The 21,072-nt window shown below is 39.0% G+C and overlaps 1 protein-coding gene and 1 pseudogene across 1 annotated transcript in view; both read right to left on the bottom strand.

Moving 5' to 3' along the window:
• The window catches only part of LOC126090072 (UDP-glycosyltransferase UGT5-like), a 166,208-nt gene that overhangs the window by 74,326 nt on the left and 70,810 nt on the right, over nucleotides 1-21,072 (bottom strand). The gene's annotated exons all lie outside the window — the stretch shown is intronic.
• Nucleotides 5,572-5,732, bottom strand: LOC126096626 (U2 spliceosomal RNA; annotated as a pseudogene).

The following is a 21,072-nucleotide window of genomic DNA, read 5'->3' on the forward strand; positions in this document are numbered from 1 at the left end:
TACCCAAGGATTTCTACTAGCCCTCGTCTTTTTACCTACTTGATCCTCGACGGGCTTCACTATTTTATGTCTCAAAGCTACCCATTCTTCTTCTACTGTATTTCTTTCCCCTGTATTTGTCAATCATTCCCTAATGCTCTCTCTGAAACTCTCTTCAACCTCTGGTTCTTCAGTTGATCCAGGTCCCATCTCTTTAAATTCCTACCATTTTGCAGTTTACAGAATTATGTTTTCCCAGTAGTTACCTGAGGTACACATTTGTGAACGTTCAATCTTTTCATCATGTGCAAGTGCTTCCAGCTGTTGGCCATCACTATGAAAATATCAGCCAGTCAATGTAGCAGTACACAGCAGTTGATACCACCAGAATACATGGATGTGATTGGTTCACTAAATTACACTATTTAATTGAATATTGTTATTGTTATTTTGCATGGTAATTATTGAATTAGTATTTTACTATTTATTACAACAAAGAATACTCCATAATTAGTTATTTTAGTCTGTAAAATGAAGCCAAGTGTACAAAGTAAGTTTTGCAAATGCATACATACTTCTGTATAAATCTTACACCTAAAATAAAAGTGTCACTTAGGAACATTACCACATAAAGAAAAATTGTCCTTCCTCCAGAAAAATTTCAGATCTGAAAGGGTCAAGAGACTTCATAGGTGATGAGGCATTTGACTACATTAAGAGTGTTCGAAAGTGAGGAGGCATCCTGTGACAGAGGTAGAGTATGCTTTTAGCACCATGTCATGAGCCAAAAATAAGTCTAAAATTCTAGTCCTGTGTTGCAGGATTTAAAAGATATTAAGCTGAAAAGAACAGTTTTTTTTACCAGATGAGAGAATACTCACAAGAAACATAGACTATGCCATACCGTTGTACAGGTTTTTCACACTAAGAATCAACAAGATATATCCAATTACATTCCATGACTCACTAAATATCTCAGAGCTTTCCAGTTCGGGTTCCAGCCAACACTCGGTCCCAAGAATAATCTGAGCATGAGAACTTTATTATGAATACTTCGACAGTTTACTGATAAAATTCTGACAGTCGAAGTATCTTATTCATAACGAAGCTCCCAAATTTACTGCCCTGCAAGAAAGTTCTTGCACTCAAATTATTCTTTGGGCCAAGAGCTGTCTGAAACCCAAAGTGGAAAGCTCTGAGATATTTAGCAAGTGGTGGGACACACATCAGAAAAATAGGTTAGTGGCCATACGAGAGGGAGTGTTGATTGCAGTTGACAAAATTATTGTCTCTATTGAGGTCGAAGTTGAGTGTAACAGTGAAGTTACATGATTGTGTATAACAGGTGTAGGTGACACCAAGTTAATTGTTGGATGTTTTTACTGGCTAGCCAACTTTGCTGTGACAGTTCTAGAGTCATTAAAAGAAAGTCTGCAGTCAGTAGTGCGGAAATACCCAGATCATGTTGGAGGTGACTCTAACCTACCAAGAATAGACTGCGATGTCTAATGATTCCCATTGGGGGGGTACAGACAGACAGTCATGCAAAATACTTTTGAACATGTTTTCTGAAAACTATCTTGAGCAGCTAGCTCTGCAGCCCACACACAATGGAAATATCTTTGACCTTTTAGCTATAAACAGGCTGGACCTTGCCGACAGTGTCAGTATAGAAAAGGGAATTAGTGACCATGATGTCATTGTAGCAACTATGGTTACCAAAGTTAGTATATCAGTCAAGAAAGCTAGGAGAGTGGTTCTGCTAGATACAGCAGATAAGCAGTTGTTAGCATCTCACTTAGACAGTGAACCGACATCACTTAGTTCCAGTAAGATCATAAGGGAATTATGGGCAAAGCTTAAGCAGATTGTAAATTGTGGTCTAAAGAATTATGTGCCTAGTAAGTGAGTAAAGCATGGTTTATTAATGAAATGCAGAACATGTGGGGGAACCAGAGGCTGTTGCACTCCCCGTACAAAAGTGAATGCACAAATGACCACAAGCTAGGTTAGTAGAGATTCTTGCATCTGTGAAAAGATTTGTGTGTGAAGCGTACAATAAACAACTACTACCACTTCACACCTTAGCAAAAGGTCTGGCACAGAACCCGAGGAAATTCTGGTCCTACATAAAAATCGCTAAGCAGGTCTAAGGCTTCCATCCAGTCCCCTGTTGACCCGCATGGTGTGGCAGTTGAAGGCAGCAAAACCAAAGTCAAAGTTTTAAATTTCATGTGCAAAAAATCATTCACACAGGAGAATATACAAACATACCATCATTTGACAATCAGACAGACTCCCATACGGATGACATAGTAACAAGCATCCCGGCATAGAGAAACAATAGAAAGGTTTGAAAGCAAATAAATCTCCAGGTCCGTGCAGAACCCCAATTTGGTTTTACGAAGAGTCCTCTATGGCATTGGCTCATTACGTAGCATGCATTTATCGTGAATCTCTCACCCAGCACAAAGTCCCAAGCAACTGGAAAAAAAAGGTCATTAGACTCCAGTATATAAGAGCTGCAAAATTAGAGACCAATATCCCCAACTTTGGTTTGCTGCAAAATCCTTAAACATATTCTCAGGTCAAATATAATAAACTTTCTTGAAACTGAGAAGATTATGTCCATGAATCATCATGGTTTTAGAAAGCATCGCTTGTGTGAAACTCAGCTTGTCCTTTTCTCACATGATATACTGCGAACTATGGATGAAGGGCAACAGGCAGATTCCATATTTTTAGCTCTCCAGAAAGCATTTGACATGGTGCCACACTGTAGGCTGTTAATGAAAGTACCACCATATGGAATAAGTTCACAGATATGTGAGTGGCTCGACAACTTCTTAAGTAATCAATGGTGATGTTTGTCAGAGGCAAGGGTATCATCAGGAGTGGCCCAGAGAAGTGTAATACGACCACTGTTGTTCTCTACATACATAAATGATTTGGCAGACAGGGTGGGCAGCAAACTGTGGTTGTCTGCTGATAACACTGTGGTGTGCAGTAATGTGTCAAAGGTGAGTGACTGTAGGAAGATACAAGATGGGTTAGACAAAATTTCTAGTGCATGTGATGAATGGCAGCTAGCTCTAAATGTGGAAAAATTTAAGTTATGGCGGGTGAATAGGAAGAACAAATCTGCAATGTTCAGTTACAGAAGTATTAGTGTCCTGCTTGACATAATCAAGTCATTTAAATATCTGGGTGTAACATTACAAAGCAATAAAAATGGAACGAACATGTGGGACTGTGGTTGGTAAGGTGACTGGTTAACTTCAGGTTATTGGGAGAGTTTTAGGAAAGAGTGGTTCACCTGTAAAGGAGACCACATATAGGATGCTGGTGCAATCTATTCTTGAATACTGCTCACGTATTTGGGATCCATACCATGCTGGATTGAAGGAAGACATAGAAGCAATTCAGAGGTAGGCTGCCAGATTTGCTAGTGGTAGGTCCAAACAACACTTAATTGTTTTGGAGGTGCTTCAGGACACAAATGAGAATACCTGGATGAAAGGTGACATTCTTTTTGAAAAACACTATTGAGAAAATTTAAATAACCACCATTTGAAGCTGAATGACAGACAATTCTACTGCCAACAAATGTTGCGTGTAAGGACCACGAAGATTATATTTGAAAAATCAGGGCTCATATAGAGGCATATAGACAGCCGTTTTTCTCTTGCTATGTTTACAAGTGAAACAGGAAAGGAAATTACTAGTAGTGGTACAGGGTGCCCTCCGCCATGTACCATAAGGTGGCTTGTGGAGTATTTTTGTAGATGTCAATGTAAGTGTAGAATTTCTCTGTCAGTCCTCATATACTCTGCACAGTAATGAATTTCTTCCTGTCCGTGAGTATGCTACTTTTCCTCATTGTGATAGCTCTCTACTTAGTGGCAGGTGGGGGACTAGAAAGCCTTCTAACTAATGGAACAGTGCTGTCTGAACGTGATAAGGTTTCAAGAAAATTAGCAGGCGGTTGTGACTCTTAGCCCTCAAAAGCAGGTGGATTCAAAAGCAATAAATCACAGCCTGGAAGAGTTGTAAAAATTGGGTGGGTAAGCGATACTCTGACAAAAGGGGAGTTGAGAGTGAGCTCTATACCACTTCTTCTAAATGTTTTGGGCAAACATATTACAGCCTCTCACATACATCTTGTGAAGTGAGTGCAGTGAGAAAACTAGAGGCTAATACAATGGTTTTTACTGACAGACAGTTATCAGCAGCAGTTCTGTCCTTTGTTTTCTTGATAAATAGGAGAAAACATTCTTCTGTGAGTTTTTGTGCCCATAAATGGATGGAATGACATCATAATAGGTAGACTAAATTTATCTCTACATCCATATGCATACTTTGCAAACAATTGTACGTTTGTGGTGGAGAAGACCCTGTACCACTGCTAGTCATATTTTTTCCCCTGTTCCATTCACAAATAGAGCGAGGGTAGAAAGACAATACATATAGCTTTGTATCTTATCTTCATGGTCCATGCGCGAAATGTATGTTGACAGCAGCAGAGTCCTGCAGTCACCTTAAAATGTTGGTTCCCTAAAATTTCTCAATAGTGTTCCTTGAAAAGAACGTCAAGTTATCTCCAGTGATTCCCATTTAAGTTCTCAAAGCATCCAGCCACTAATTTGGTGGGAGCCAATAGGAATGCTTCTACAGGATTGTATTCAGAAGGAAAACCAGGTCTGCAGCCTCATACATTATGGGATGGGGTGGTCAGCAGACAGGTACTTTGCAATTGTTCACTAGGTCAACCTTCCTGCATACCTTGAAAAAACACCTCAAAATGTTTCAGTTTGTAGGTAGGAGGAGAGGAAGCACTTTGTTCAGAATCCTAATATTTACCCCAGTGACATTTAAGTGCACAATGGTTCTGAGAAGGATAGGACAGTCATTGCTAGTGTGGAATCATTAACAGCTGTCCAGCACAGTGAGTGGTGGCTTGTGGTCCAGGAGCAGTATAGTCCTGACATGTGGGCAGACATTTACAACCAGGTGGTGGTGGTGGTGGTGGTGGTGGTGGTGGTGGTGGTGGTGGTGGTGGCGATGGCGGCTGTTCGCATGCAAACCAGTGGCAGTGGCAGGGATGGAGGTGGAGACATCGTGGGGCAGAAAAGAAACATAATCCTGCCCTCACAGACAGGTCTCAGCAATAGTAGTATACCAGAATTCTAAGTGACTTACTTCCATCAGCATGACAAGGCAACCCAACAGTTACTCGGCAGGTATATTCTGACTGCAAGAAAAAAAAATATTCACCATCCAAAGGGACTCTCATGACCAATTTAATTCCTCATTCACTTTGATATCAATGATGTGCTGCTGGGTAGATAGAAATGAGGGCGAGAGTGCCACGATATGATTCATGAGTTGGAGCAGTAATAAGGGTTTTGTTGTTGTTGTGGTGAATCTTTAAATGATACTTCAATCTCCCACCTACACAGGGAGAGACAGCCATCATAATAAAATCACTTACATTACCAAATTTATAAAGTGATATGTAGTATCAACTTGATATTTACAACTCTGAGCTGCTTTTTGTCTATCTTGAAGTATTTGACTACCTTAAGAGAGTTTGAAGGTGAGGAGGCATCCTGTAACAGGTAGAGTATACTCTTAGCATTCTGTCATGAGCCAAAGATAAGTTTAAATTTCTAGTCCTGTGATGCAGGACATAAAAGATATTAAGCTGATAAGAACAGATTCTTTTACTGGATGAGAGAATAGTTACAGGAAATAAGAGCCTATGCCATACTGTTGTACAGGATTTTCACACTCAGAAACAACAACCAACGATACTTTAGTGATGTGAAAATGCATGTATGCTCCAATTTGTTCTGTCTTTGAAAATAATGCATTCAAAAGGGAGGAATCCACATTTCACAAGAGAAGTGTGAGGACTTGGACCACATCCATGTCTTGCAATGGGTAAAGTGGATTTTTTTAAACTGGGGAGTCAACACTGTACAGAGAATTAGAGTCAGAACTCTATCCAGTGGCATTAGCTTGTCTCACAGTGTGCTAGGAGACAGCAATGCTGGTCCATGGCCAGCAGCAGGTGTGTTTACGAGGACTCAGTTGACTGGAAGCTGTGGCTTAGCCTGTTATGACTGGACAGGTACAAAGAATGGCCCTTGTTGGTTGATGTTCAGCTACACAGTATACTTGGTATATGACACGGGAATAGCCTGGAAGTGACTGGCCAGCTTTTCCTCTTGAGATATGATGTTCAAGTAAGATAATGAGCACTACACTCATAAAAAATACTGTACGACATATTTCCCACGTTTCTGTTGGCTAGGGTGCAACTCTTAAATATATATCAGTCTGTTTCTTTCCCCAACGCTGTTGCTATGTGACTCCTGTATATAGGAAGCATGGATTTATACACTGAAAGAAACTGGTACAACTCCCTAATATCATGTAGGGCCCTCGCAAACACACAGAAGTGCCGCAACACGATGTAGCGTGGATTCAAACTAATGTCTGAAGTAGTTCTGCAGGGGACCGACACCATGAATCCTACAGGGCTGTTCATAAACCCGTAAGCGTATGTGGGGGTGGACATCTCTTCTGAACAGCACATTCCAGATATGCTCAATAATGTTTATGTCTGGAGAGTTTGGTGGCCAGCGGAAGTGTTTAAACTCACAAGAGCGTTCCTGGAGACACTCTGTAGCAATTCTGGGCTTGTGGGACGTTGCATTGTCGTGCTGCATTTGCCCAAGTCTGTCGGAATGCACAACGGACATGAATGGATGCAGGTTATCAAACAGGATGTTTACATACATGTCAGAGTCATATCTAGAGGTATTGGGAGTCCCATACCACTCCACCTGCACATGCCCCACACCATTACAGAGTGTCCACCAACTTGAACAGTCCCCTACTGACATGCAGGGTCTTTGGATTCATGAGGCTGTCTCCATTCCCACAGACATCCATCCACTCGATACAATTTGAAACGAGACTCATGGGACTGGCAACATGTTTCCAGTCATCAATAGTCCAATACTGGTGTTGATGGACCCAGGCAAGGCCTAAAGCTTTGTGTCGCGCAGTCATCAACAGTACACGAGTGGACCTTCGACTCTGAAAGCCCATATCGATGATGTTTCATTGAATGGTTCACACGCTGACACCTGACCACAGTGCCATATTCTGCCTTTTTACATACCTCTGTATTTGAATATGCATGCCTATACCAGTTTTCTTTGGAACTTCAGCGTAGCAGCACTGAGTTTTAATAGTGCCATCGTTCTGGTGTGGATTTTTAATACTGTGACCAACTTTTATCTTGTGCTTGAGGCTTAGGTGTATTTTACATGCTATGTACATTGCAAACTATGTTCTTATGTGGCCTTTTTAAACTGTGTCTCCTCAAGAAAGTCTCTGTGTAAGCATATATTTTTTGCCCCATTGTCTCCCACATTTTTGTGCATGTTCTTTTATCGCCTTTTATATATGTATATAGTTTCATCCTCTCACGTCTGTAATGTCCCTTGACTGAAGAGTGACGGATTGTGCCACTGCCAGCCCTCCCCTGCCCTATATGGGGCAGGGGCGTGAAATCACAATAAAGAAGGAGAAAAAAAATATATAGCTGCACTGGGACAGTGGGTCACTGTCCTAATGTCATTGCCCTTCCTTATGTCCCTCCCAGCAGTTACTCGCTTTGTAGATCGGCAGGAGGCTACTCCCTTGCACTTCAGTGATACTTTGCTGTTCTGTTATTATATCCCTTCCTTTCCACATAATGCTATTGGCTAGACTGGCTGGAGCAACTGTCTACTGCTAGACTAATAGCGAAAATATCCTCTCTACATCCAGCAGTTATTGATGAGACTGGCTACAACTACTCTCTAATGCTGGATTAACAGCATCTACCCCTCCCCAACTCCCATGCTTCACAGCCAGAGGAAAACAATGAATTTTCCCACCGATTTTTTTTATTTCCCATCAGTATTCTAAGTTGGCTATCTTGAGTTGTGACGTCATAATTATACTGTGCCAGTATTCCAATGATGATGAAATAGAGTGCCCTACATCCTTCCACACCAGTGATATGCAAATTGAATTTTTATAAATAACTGGCTTTAAGCCTCTGCTTCACTCACGTAGACTGTATGGCGGTAAGTACAGAGATTTTTATGTTGTTCAGAAATTGCAACAACTTATAAGCTTTTCATGCTATTTAAGACCATATAAGCATGGTATTTTGCGAATGTACTTCTGGCCAAAAAGATTATGGTAGCTGCTGGAGTCCAAAGCTTTTGTTAATCATGACTATTGTGTTCGTGTGGACTTATTTCGACAGCAACTTTAATCCTCTAGCAAATATTGCTTTATTTCTAACCAAGAAGTAGCCTTGAAAATCCTTTAGTAGTTATTTAATAATTATTTATTTTCAAAAAATTTCAACCACAGTCAAATTTCCAAAAATGCTGAAACACCAAATACCAATTTTCGTACTTCTCACTTCAAAATTCCCTTAACAGCAATATACTTTCACAAAACCTTTTCTCCCCTATTTCACCCATTAGGAGTGGAATTCCAGTCAATGTCTTCTTAAGCGATGCCTGCAGCATAAGATCCACACCCTCTCCAAATTTCAAGTTGTATCCTTAGCAGTTTGGGCCAGGCAATGATGAGTCAGTGAATCAGTCTGACCCTTGTTTCCCCCCTTAGGGACTGAATTTCCAAAATACGCTGTTCAATACATATTTTTTCATCTCTAACTGAGAAGCCAAACACCAACTAGCTTCAAAAATGCTTTTGCAATGAAACATTTTCATAAAATATTTCACCCCCTTAGGGGCTGAGTTTCCAAAAACAATTAAACACATTTTTTTTCTAACTGAGAAGCCAAACTTAAATTTTCATTGATGTCGCTTTAAAAATACTTTGATAGCTTTTTAATAATTACGTATTTATAAAAAAAACCTTTCATTCACTATGTCTATAGGGTTAAATTTCCAAAAATATTTCTCTAATTCTGATCCAGAAACCAAACACCAATTATCGTACATCTATCTTCAAAATTGCCTTAATGACATTTTTCAAAAAATTTCAAAAACTCAATCACTAAACGACACCTACAGTATGATCCACACCTCCTCTAAATTTCAAGTTTCTATACTTTGCAGTCTGGGCTAGATGATGATGACGACTCAGTCAGTCAAGACACTGCCTTTTATATACAGAGATGAATACATTATTATTATTATTATTATTATTATTTCTTTCCTTTCTCAGACATTATGTCTGGTTAAAAATGGAAAGTGATGCAGACCTTGATCAAGCGTGACTTCCTTTTAACGGTACGGTATATGTTACATTGTATTTAGGAACTTTCGGGTAATTGAACATGGATCAATAATTACGGATTTATGTAGTTGTATATATAAGTTTGGATGTAGCTGTATTGCATTGGTGTACTGGTGGATATTGTGTGGTATGACTCCTGTAGTTGATAGTATAATTGGTATAATGTCAACTTTATCCTGATGCCACATGTCCGTGATTTCCTCAGCCAGTTGGATGTATTTTTCAATTTTTTCTCCTGTTTTCTTTTGTATATTTGTTGTATTGGGTATGGATATTTCGATTAGTTGTGTTAATTTCTTCTTTTTATTGGTGAGTATGATGTCAGGTTTGTTACGTGGTGTTGTTTTATCTGTTATAATGGTTCTGTTCCAGTATAATTTGCATTCATCATTCTCCAGTACATTTTGTGGTGCATACTTGTATGTGGGAACTTGTTGTTTTATTAGTTTATGTTGTATGGCAAGTTGTTTATGTATTATTTTTGCTACATTGTCATGTCTTCTGGGGTATTCTGTATTTGCTAGTATTGTACATCCGCTTGTGATGTGATCTACTGTTTCTATTTGTTGTTTGCAAAGTCTGCATTTATCTGTTGTGGTATTGGGATCTTTAATAATATGCCTGCTGTAATATCTGGTGTTTATTGTTTGATCGTGTATTGCAATCAGGAATCCTTCCGTCTCACTGTCATGAATCCTTCCGTCTCACTGTCATGAATCCTTCTGTCTCACTGTATATATTGCCTTTTCTTAGCCATATGTTGGATGCGTGTTGATCGATGTGTGGCTGTGTTAGATGATACGGGTGCTTGCCATGTAGTGTTTTCTTTTCTCAATTTACTTTCTTCGTATCTGTTGATGTTATGTGATCTAAAGGGTTGTAGAAGTGGTTATGAAATTGCAGTGGTGTAGCCGATGTATTTATATGAGTGATTGCTTCGTGTATTTTGCTAGTTTCTACTCGTTCTAGAAAGAATTTTCTTAAATTGTCTACCTGTCCATAATGTAGGTTTTTTATGTCGATAAATCCCTTTCCTCCTTCCTTTCTGCTTAATGTGAATCTTTCTGTTGCTGAATGTATGTGATGTATTCTACATTTGTGGCATTGTGATCGTGTAAGTGTATTGAGTGCTTCTAGGTCTGTGTTACTCCATTTCACTACTACAAATGAGTAGGTCAATATTGGTATAGCATAATTATTTATAGCTTTTGTCTTGTTTCTTGCTGTCAATTCTGTTTTCAGTATTTTTGTAAGTCTTTGTCTATATTTTTCTTTTAGTTTTTCTTTAATATTTGTATTAACTATTCCTATTTTTTGTCTGAATCCTACATATTTATAGGCTTCTGTTTTTTCCATCGCTTCTATGCAGTCGCTGTGGTTATCCAATATGTAATCTTCTTGTTTAGTGTGTTTTCCCTTGACTATGCTATTTTTCTTACATTTGTCTGTTCCAAAAGCCATATTTATATCATTGCTGAATACTTCTGTTATCTTTAGTAATTGGGTGAGTTGTTGATTTGTTGCTGCCAGTAGTTTTAGATCATCCATGTATAGCAAATGTGTGATTTCCAATATTTGTAGTAACCATGAGTGGGGTACACTATCAAAAGCTGTTTGGTAATCAATGTATGCGTCGTGCAGCAACCTTTGTTTAGTTTTAGCTTGATATGTCACCTCTGCATCTATTATCATTTGCTCTTTACATCCTCGTGCTCCTTTGCAACAGCCTTTTTGTTCTTCATTTATAATTTTGTTCTGTGTTGTATGTGTCATCAATTTCTGTGTAATGACTGAAGTTAATATTTTGTATATTGTTGGTAGGCATGTTATGGGGCGATATTTAGCTGGGTTTGCTGTGTCTGCTTGATCTTTAGGTTTCAGATAAGTTATTCCATGTGTAAGTGTATCAGGGAATGTGTATGGGTCCGCAATGTAACTGTTAAATAATTTAGTTAGATGTGAATGTGTTGAGGTGAACTTCTTTAGCTAGAAATTTGCTATTTTATCTTTTCCAGGGGCTTTCCAATTATGAGTAGTATTAATTGCTTGGGTGACTTCATGTTGCAAAATTATCACTTCAGGCATTTGTGGTATTATCTTGTATGCGTCCATTTCGGCTTGTATCCGTCATGCATGCCTGTTATGCTGTACCGGGTTTGACCATATGTTGCTCCAGAAGTGTTCCATGTCTGTTATGTTTGGTGGATTGTCTATTTTAATGTGTGTGTTATCTATTGTCTGGTAAAATTTCTTTTGGTTTGTGTTGAATGTTTGGTATTGTTTCCTTCTATTTTCACTTTTTTTGTATCTTCTAAGTCGTTTGGCCAGTGCTTGTAATTTCTGCTTCTTTTCATCTAATTGCTATATCGCTTCTTGTTGTGAGATTTTACCTAACCTTTTTCATTTTTTGTCTGACATTTCATTTCTTATAAATTGTGTTAGCTGTCCGATGTCTTTTCTCAGTTTTTCTATTCTGGTCTGTAGCCTGTGTTGCCATGCTGGTTTTGTGGGTTTCTTCTGTGTGTTGGTTGGTTCTGATCTCTGCCTAGTGTGTATATTTAGTGTAGTGAGTGCTCCTACATAAACCAGTAGTTGTAACTCTTCCATAGTTCCATTTTCATTTTTTTTGTTGTGTATGATTGTGTTGATAGTTGTTATTGTTATTTCGACTTGTGGGTTATTTGGTGGTCTATACAAGAATGGTATAATGTCTGTATTTATGACTTTGTATTCTATTTATTATTATTGTTATTATTATTATTTCTATTTTTCTCAGACCGTAGGTCTGGTTAAAAATGGAAAGTGACGCGGACCTTCATCAAGCGTGACTTCCTTTTAACTGTACGGTATATGTTATATTGTATTCAGGAACTTTCGGGTTATTGAACACATATCAATAATTACGGATTTCAGTAGTTGTATATATACGTTTGGATGTAGCTGTATTGCATTGGTGTACTGGTGGATATTGTGTGGTATGACTCCTGTAGTTGATAGTATAATTGGTATGATGTCAACTTTATCATGCTGCCACATGTCCTTGACTTCCTCAGCCAGTTGGATGTATTTTTCAATTTTTTCTCCTGTTTTCTTTTGTATATTTGTTGTATTGGGTATGGATATTTCGATTAGTTGTGTTAATTTCTTCTTTTTATTGGTGAGTATGATGTCAGGTTTGTTATGTGGTGTTGTTTTATCTGTTATAATGGTTCTGTTCCAGTATAATTTGTATTCATCATTCTCCAGTACATTTTGTGGTGCATACTTGTATGTGGGAACGTGTTGTTTTATTAGTTTATGTTTTATGGCAAGTTGTTGATGTATTATTTTTGCTACATTGTCATGTCTTCTGGGGTATTCTGTATTTGCTAGTATTGTAAATCCACTTTTGATGTGATCTACTGTTTCTATTTGTTGTTTGCAAAGTCTGCATTTATCTGTTATGGTATTGGGATCTTTAATAATATGCCTGCTGTAATATCTGGTGTTTATTGTTTGATCCTGTATTGCAATCATGAATCCTTCCATCTCACTGTATATATTGCCTTTTCTTAGCCATATGTTGGATGCGTGTTGATCGATGTGTGGCTGTGTTAGATGATACGGGTGCTTGCCATGTAGCGTTTTCTTTTTACAATTTACTTTCTTTGTATCTGTTGATGTTATGTGATCTAAAGGGTTGTAGAAGTGGTTATGAAGTTGCAGTGGTGTAGCCGATGTATTTATATGAGTGATTGCTTTGTGTATTTTGCTAGTTTCTGCTTGTTCTAGAAAGAATTTTCTTAAATTGTCTACCTGTCCATAATGTAGGTTTTTTATGTCGATGAATCCCCTTCCTCCTTCCTTTCTGCTTAATGTGAATGTTTCTGTTGCTGAATGTATGTGATGTATTCTATATTTGTGGCATTGTGAACGTGTAAGTTTATTGAGTGCTTCTAGGTCTGTGTTACTCCATTTCACTACTCCAAATGAGTAGGTCAATATTGGTATAGCATAATTATTTATAGCTTTTGTCTAGTTTCTTGCTGTCAATTCTGTTTTCAGTATTTTTGTTAGTCTTTGTCTATATTTTTCTTTTAGTTCTTCTTTAATATTTGTATTATCTATTCCTATCTTTTGTCTGTATCCTACATATTTATAGGCATCTGTTTTTTCCATCGCTTCTATGCAGTCGCTGTGGTTATCCAATATGTAATCTTCTTGTTTAGTGTGTTTTCCCTTGACTATGCTATTTTTCTTACATTTGTCTGTTCCAAAAGCCATATTTATATCATTGCTGAATACTTCTGTTACCTTCAGTAATTGGTTGAGTTGTTGATGGGTTGCTGCCAGTAGTTTTAGATCATTATTATATCCATAATTTATTAAAAACAGAGTTCCATGACTTACCAAATGGGAAAGCGCTGGTAGATAGGCACAATAAAAACACACAAACACACACACACACAAAATTTTGAGCTTTCGCAACCCCCGGTTGCTTCGTCAGGAAAGAGGGAAGGAGAGGGAAAGATAAAAGGATGTGGGTTTTAAGGGAGAGGGTAAGGAGTCATTCCAATCCCGGGAGCGGAAAGACTTACCTTAGGAGGAAAAAAGGACAGGTATGCACTCGCGCGCGCCCACACACACACACACACACACACACACACACACACACACACACACACACATCTCCATCCACACATATACAGACACAAGCAGACATATTTAAATAAGCTTTACTATGAGGCTTCTCTTTAGAGTGAGTGAGAGACTGTAACCTCCCCCTCACTTACCGACCTTAATGACAGTGAAAAATGAAACCGCGTGTACCTAATGGGAGTTTTGGAAAAGCAATCGTCACCGAAGTTAACCTGTCGGTAAAGAGGGAGGAAAGGGTTACATCTAAATGAAAGGAAATGTGCTAATGAAACTGGTGGAAATTAATTTTGAAAAGGGGTAAAGTTAATAAAGATAGTAAATGTGCAGCCGTTACGTTAACAATTAACTAGCGGTAATTGGGTATTTGAGATTTGGGGGAAATCACAGTTGCCAGTCCTAAGGACAATTACTATAGTAACTGAAAAAGAAAGGTTATTACACATATAATTAGCACTAGAAGCGTGGCAACTGAAGGTTGACACGTGTAGTGTGAAAACTGAAAGTTTGTCAGAAGTAATAAATTTCGCTACACCCTGACGTAATTTAGCAAAAGAATTAATAAAACCGGAAAATCGAAAGTTAATTTAGTGACTGAAGTTAATAGTGAGCTTTCTTTCTGAAGCACATCGAAATTCAGTAAAATACGGTTAGTCTTGGACTACCTCAACAATCATTTCAAAAACTATTTGAATCTACGCAATTTAGAAATAAGAGATTTAACTTTGAACTTGAATTAAATGATTCCGAACAATTAACAATAGTAAAATTTAGTACGTACCAAGCTGAGCTGCAGTCACAGGTAAGCTAAAATATGGTAACAAAACTCGCACTCTTAATTTGTGCTTGTGTAATCTAAATAGTGTAGCCAGCTATAAATACTTTAACCAAATTTTGAAATTAAAGCAGTGAAAACGAGTTAGCTATATTACTTTAATGCTGGCGTTTGAATTTCAACGACACTCGGGTTCATTCCGGAAAAGGAAGGGACCCTGCTTGGTAATGCAATTGGGACAATGAGCAACAAATGTTCATGCTAAGTTGCTGTAATTATAGTTACGAAAATGGTACAGTTTGAAAAGCTGAGGTCTGCCATACAGTTCTAAAACTTTACGTGCTCCCAGTCTTCCTTGTTGGTTGAGTGAAGGTTTGAAGCCGTCGATCGAGGAGGTGGCGACAGTCACTCATTGTCGGCCGTCGCTGTTGCAGAAGCTGGATGTTGGCGCGCCTTCTTCTCGACACGGTCACCAGACGAAACGGGCTCTTGATGTCCTCCGGCTAATGCTTCCCGTCCGCGACACCATGTCAGAAACTATCATCGCAAGTCGAGCGCAATTACATGCTGCCAAACCCCGAAAGCGCGGCAACTCGCGGGAGCGTCACACAACACACCTGCTCAACCGCACTACTCCAGCCAGACTCCCTCTGCTCAGCCCGCGCTCCACGCGGCAGAGTTAACACTCCCAAAGATCCTACACACTTTGATTCTTCACACGACCTATCGACGTAATCGTTCGATAGCAGTCTTCCCTAGGCAAGACCCAGCGTAAAAATACAAATAATATTTACGAAACAAACCAATTATACATCGACATATATATATATATATATATATATATATATATATATATATATATAACAGTAAAACAATTACAATATACAAAGAGACAGAAATGTCATATCTTGAGGTAACAAAGCAAGGAAAGAAAATAATAGCACAATAGATGGAAATAGGAGGATATGCATTTCCGGCGTTACAAGACGTACCGGTACAAAAACCTTTGTCTTCGTTGTTGCTGCTTCTGCCATCGCTGCAAAAAGTATCTTGATTTTTAAACTTTTCGGCAGCTTCGTACCTCAAACCCTCTTCTACAACTTTTTCTATTCGTTTTCTTACTACTTCCAGTCGATTGTCATTACACATTTCCAGACATGATTTAGTTTCCATAGTCAATCCATTAACAAAATGTAGTACTTAACATGAACTCAGTGAACGAGCAACAATTAACAGCCAACAGCTATTAGTCAACATTATTGCACTTGGGGTGAGGGCACTTTGGTCGGCTTATCATGCCGTTTTGTCGTGATATTTTACGTGGACTCACTAAACCACTTATTGTATGCACAACTATCTTGATATCACTCACAACATGATGCATTTTCCTTCATAACCACTGCACTTGCTTATTGTAACTATTGTAACATCGCCGCGTTTCCAGCAATGGTCACAGGAGGCCAAGTGCAATAATATCGTGGTCCGCAAATAGTTATTCTTGGTCGCGCTCGGATGTTCCCATCAATTGTGCACACACCGGCGTAGCCACACTCCTACATCACCCGAACTTGTCAGCGGCGTCATTTGTGTCATAAATAGTAGGTACTTAATTAACGACTAACGGATTCAAAAGAAAGTTAAATGAAATTAAGGGGAGTTGTATATGAATAACTGTCAAGAAATCTACTTTTTAATTTTTGTCTGAAAAAATTATCTGTGGTTTTCTGAATGAGAAAAGTTTACTTCCAGGGAAATGGACCACAGAAAGTACCAAAATTAGAGGAATTTAAAAGTGGCTGCACGCACCACTACGTCCCAATGGCACACAGTCAGCTCTGTTAAAAATAGAGTTTTGTTCTCATTTGTTTTGTTTTAATGACTTTTTAGTCCCTTAAGTTGGCTAACCTGTGAAAGCTTCACAGTTGCTTGTCTTTTATTTATATGAAGAGTCTAGTTATTGTTTGCTGTTGTTTTGGCACGAATATATTGTTTAGAGCGAAATAATTGTGCGCAGAGTTTCTTATTCCACTTGAGAGCAGTGGGAAGAATTAAGAAGTTCGGTGTTAAAAAACGTAAATTTTATGGAACGCGGTTCGCCAAAGGATTAACTCTGCTAATACTGAAATACAAAGTGATACAACACTTGAATCGGCTTCAACTACTCCAAGTACTTCGAAGAAACAACTGAAATATTTGGACGATGGGCTTGACAGTATTAATGCTGATAATATAGACACACCATCTATTGATTCAGGTTTTGTTATTGTTGAGCTCTCTGTTCTATCTGAACTAATAAATAAAGCTTCGGAGTATAAGGAATGTGGCAATAGTGGTGCGTAGGTAGTTGAGGAGATACAAGCTAGAAGAGATTGTGCGTCAGAATTAAGAATTGTTTGTAATTTTTGTGATTTAAATGAATGTGATTATATTTGTGGCGAAACTAAACAGAGAGTGTATAACACAAATATTAAACTTGTTTATGCTATGAGGTGTATAGGCAAAGTGTACGGAAGTGCAAAATTTTCTGTCCTCTTATGGACTTATCTCCCCCTCCAAAGTTTTGCAGGCAGGGGCAGTGACAAGGGGGGAAAGCTATGGGGGCTATACCCCCCCACCCCCGAATGGAGTATCATATACCGCTGGATAAAATGACTTCAGAAATCAGCTAATATATTACTCCAACAGATTCAATCTTTTTTTTATAATTATGTAACAATATAGGTTGCAACGTATTTCAAATACATTTTAACAAAAGAATAAGAGTGGCAAATAGCTTACTGTCTAAACCAATAAATATCATTTAACTTAAAATGGGCATCTTATTATTTATTAATACACATTTTTTACCCTGAACTCCTAAACAGTTACCAAAAACTACTTTAAGCAACACCAAATTTTACCAACTTGTCAGTGGAGGACCCCAACTCTCCTTTTGTTAAGCAATATTCCATTCCCCCTGACCCTCTCCCCCATTTGCCCCCCCCCCCCCCTCCCTTAACGAATTCTAGAATCGCCCCTGTTGATAGGTACAGGTACAATAAAATTATTCTATAGACTTTAGAAGAAATAGCAGATGGTAGTATGAAAAATGCTGTTCAGGAAAGTGTAGGCATGAAGACAGCAATACATGTATGTCTGCAGCCCTGGAGGCACCATGGCAATGAAGAGGCCATCGTTCCCTAAATTGTGTTGTGACAGCTACCCCCTTGGACAATGGTAAAGTCACTGATGTGGAATGTATTACCACATACTGTCATGGCTGTACTAGTGGGACAGAAAATCATAAATGTTTGATTAATTTTAGTGGTTATAATGGAGGAACAGAATCTGAAGGTGTAGTGAAGATATTTCACATGTTAGTGGAGAAATATGGTGTGATGTATACATCTTACTTAGGAGATGTACACTCAAAAGGTTATCAGACAGTTTGCGAATCCAAACCTTATGCTGACACAAAAATTGAAAAAAATGGAACGTGTTGGACATGTCCAGAAAAGGTTAAGTACAAGACTGAGGAACTTGGAGAGGAATTTGAAGGGAAAGAAATTAACTGATGGTAAGTGCATTAGCAGATGTGGTGGCCTTACAGATGAAGAAATAGATAGGTTGCAGTGTTATTATGAACAAGCCATAAGACAAAATAAAAATGACACTAAAGTCAGAATGGGCTACCTTCTTTCATAAATCCTCCACAGATGACAACCCATGTTATGCACTCTGCCCACCTGGCAGTGATTCATGGTGTGGTTACCATGAGGCTGTTACTCAACGAGAGACGTACAACCATGAACATTCTTTGCCATTTACTATATTGGAAGTTATAAAACCCATATATAGCGATCTTAGTGACACCAGACTATTGGAGAAATGTTTACAGGTTAGGACTCAAAATCCAATAGAAAGTTTCAACAATTTTACATGGGAATGGATACAACAAACTGTTCTCATAGGACTAAATACTTTGAAAATAGGTGTGCTAGATGTTCTATGTTTCAATGATGGTGCAGTATCAAGGCTTGATGTTATGGAGCTGATGGCAGTGCCTGGTGGACTAAATACATGTAGAGCTCCAATAGCCACTCTTCAAAGCAGAAAAATCAATGTTGAAAGCCTCTGATGAAGCAAGAAAAAGAAGAAGTAGTGTGAAAAAGAGAAGGGAGGAAGAACAAAACAGGAAACAAGATGAATATGAATCTGAGATGTATTAGTGCCATGCAAGTTTAATAGAAAACTAAGTTTTAACTATTCCTTGTATTTCCCTAAAGTCAAATTATTTCATGTTCTGGTACACTTTGGGTGAAACTATTAAAAATAGAAAGCTGAAATTTTGTATACTGTCTTAAAACATTCTTAATTAAAAAGTAGACTAAATTTTTGACTTAACTTTGAAAATAAAATGCTTTTCTGAAGAAAAATCCTGAATTCGTTTCCAATTTTTTAAAGAATCATACTTAAAAGTTTTTGTACCCCAGTTTATGACAGCACCATCTTTTCAATAGCTTGCTTTAAAGATAATAGTGTAAAGAACTTACAGGAAAAGATAAACCTACTGCCTTATTTGTATTTTGAGTAATGTGTACATATCATGTACATAAATAATTAGCATGATTCATTTCACTTGCAACAAAAAAATACAATAAAAAAAGTGAGATCTAAAGCTGTGGTTCATACTTAAATATGTTCCCAAAAGGTGTCTTGAAAGATGATAAGCATTATATTTGCTTACAAATCTTACTCTTTGAGTTACACTGTTCAGAAAACTGAAAACTTTTTCAAGGTTTCCCCTGGTATGCATGGACCGGTCCTCATAAAGGGTATGTTAACATTCGGATGTTAATCCATTACTCGAAAAGTTAACTTCATATTTAACGATTAACGATTAGTGGCCAGCTATGCTAGACATGCATTTCCATAATATTCTGCAGTCTAAACGGGAACAGCTTCTCTTTCAAATATCTCCATTAAAAAAATCACATGGCTTTAAATATGGAATTGAAGGAGGCCAAACGAATACCCCATGGGACATCACAAGATTGCCGAATATTTGCTGTAGACAATTCATTACAGCATTAGCCATATGAGGTGCTGAGCTATCTTTTGTAAACCACTGTATGTTCATTGGAAAATTGGTGACAAGCAGGTGTGGCACAAAGCCACTTTCCAAGATTGTCTTGTATCAGTCAGCATTGGCAGTTTCATTGAAACACACTGGTCTGACTGGGCCATGACTGGATAGAGTGTCGTTTTTTCATGACCAATAACATTTTGTGGTTCTTTTCTACCCATAACGGAAATGGAAGAGGACGTAGACAAAGATCAAATGGGAGATATGATACTGTGTGAAGAATTTGACAGAGAACTGAAACACCTAAGTGGAAACAAGGACAACACTCTATTAGAGCTATCGATAGCCTTTGTAGTGTCCCTTTTGCAATATTCACCCTTATCTAGGTGAAACATAAATAAAAATGGCTGTATGTGACCGAAAATGAACTGCAAACATCGATTTATCTGCGAAAGCTAATAACTCTAACTGTAAAAATATACAATATACACTCCTGGAAATGGAAAAAAGAACACATTGACACCGGTGTGTCAGACCCACCATACTTGCTCTGGACACTGCGAGAGGGCTGTACAAGCAATGATCACACGCACGGCACAGCGGACACACCAGGAACCGCGGTGTTGGCCGTCGAATGGCGCTAGCTGCACAGCATTTGTGCACCGCCGCCGTCAGTGTCAGCCAGTTTGCCGTGGCATACGGAGCTCCATCGCAGTCTTTAACACTGGTAGCATGCCGCGACAGCGTGGACGTGAACTGTATGTGCAATTGACGGACTTTGAGCGAGAGCGTATAGTGGGCATGCGGGAGGCCGGGTGGACGTACCGCCAAATTGCTCAACACGTGGGGCGTGAGGTCTCCACAGTACATCGATGTTGTCGCCAGTGGTCGGCGGAAGGTGCACGTGCCCGTCGACCTGGGACCGGACCGCAGCGATGCACGGATGCACGCCAAGACCGTAGGATCCTACGCAGTGCCGTAGGGGACCGCACCGCCACTTCCCAGCAAATTAGGGACACTGTTGCTCCTGGGGTATCGGCGAGGACCATTCGCAACCGTCTCCATGAAGCTGGGCTACGGTCCCGCACACCGTTAGGCCGTCTTCCGCTCACGCCCCAACATCGTGCAGCCCGCCTCCAGTGGTGTCGCGACAGGCGTGAATGGAGGGACGAATGGAGACGTGTCGTCTTCAGCGGTGAGAGTTGCTTCTGCCTTGGTGCCAATGATGGTCGTATGTGTGTTTGGCGCTGTGCAGGTGAGCGCCACAATCAGGACT

The sequence above is a fragment of the Schistocerca cancellata genome, chromosome 1 (genome assembly GCF_023864275.1).
Source record: "Schistocerca cancellata isolate TAMUIC-IGC-003103 chromosome 1, iqSchCanc2.1, whole genome shotgun sequence".
Taxonomy (NCBI): Eukaryota; Metazoa; Arthropoda; class Insecta; order Orthoptera; family Acrididae; genus Schistocerca; species Schistocerca cancellata.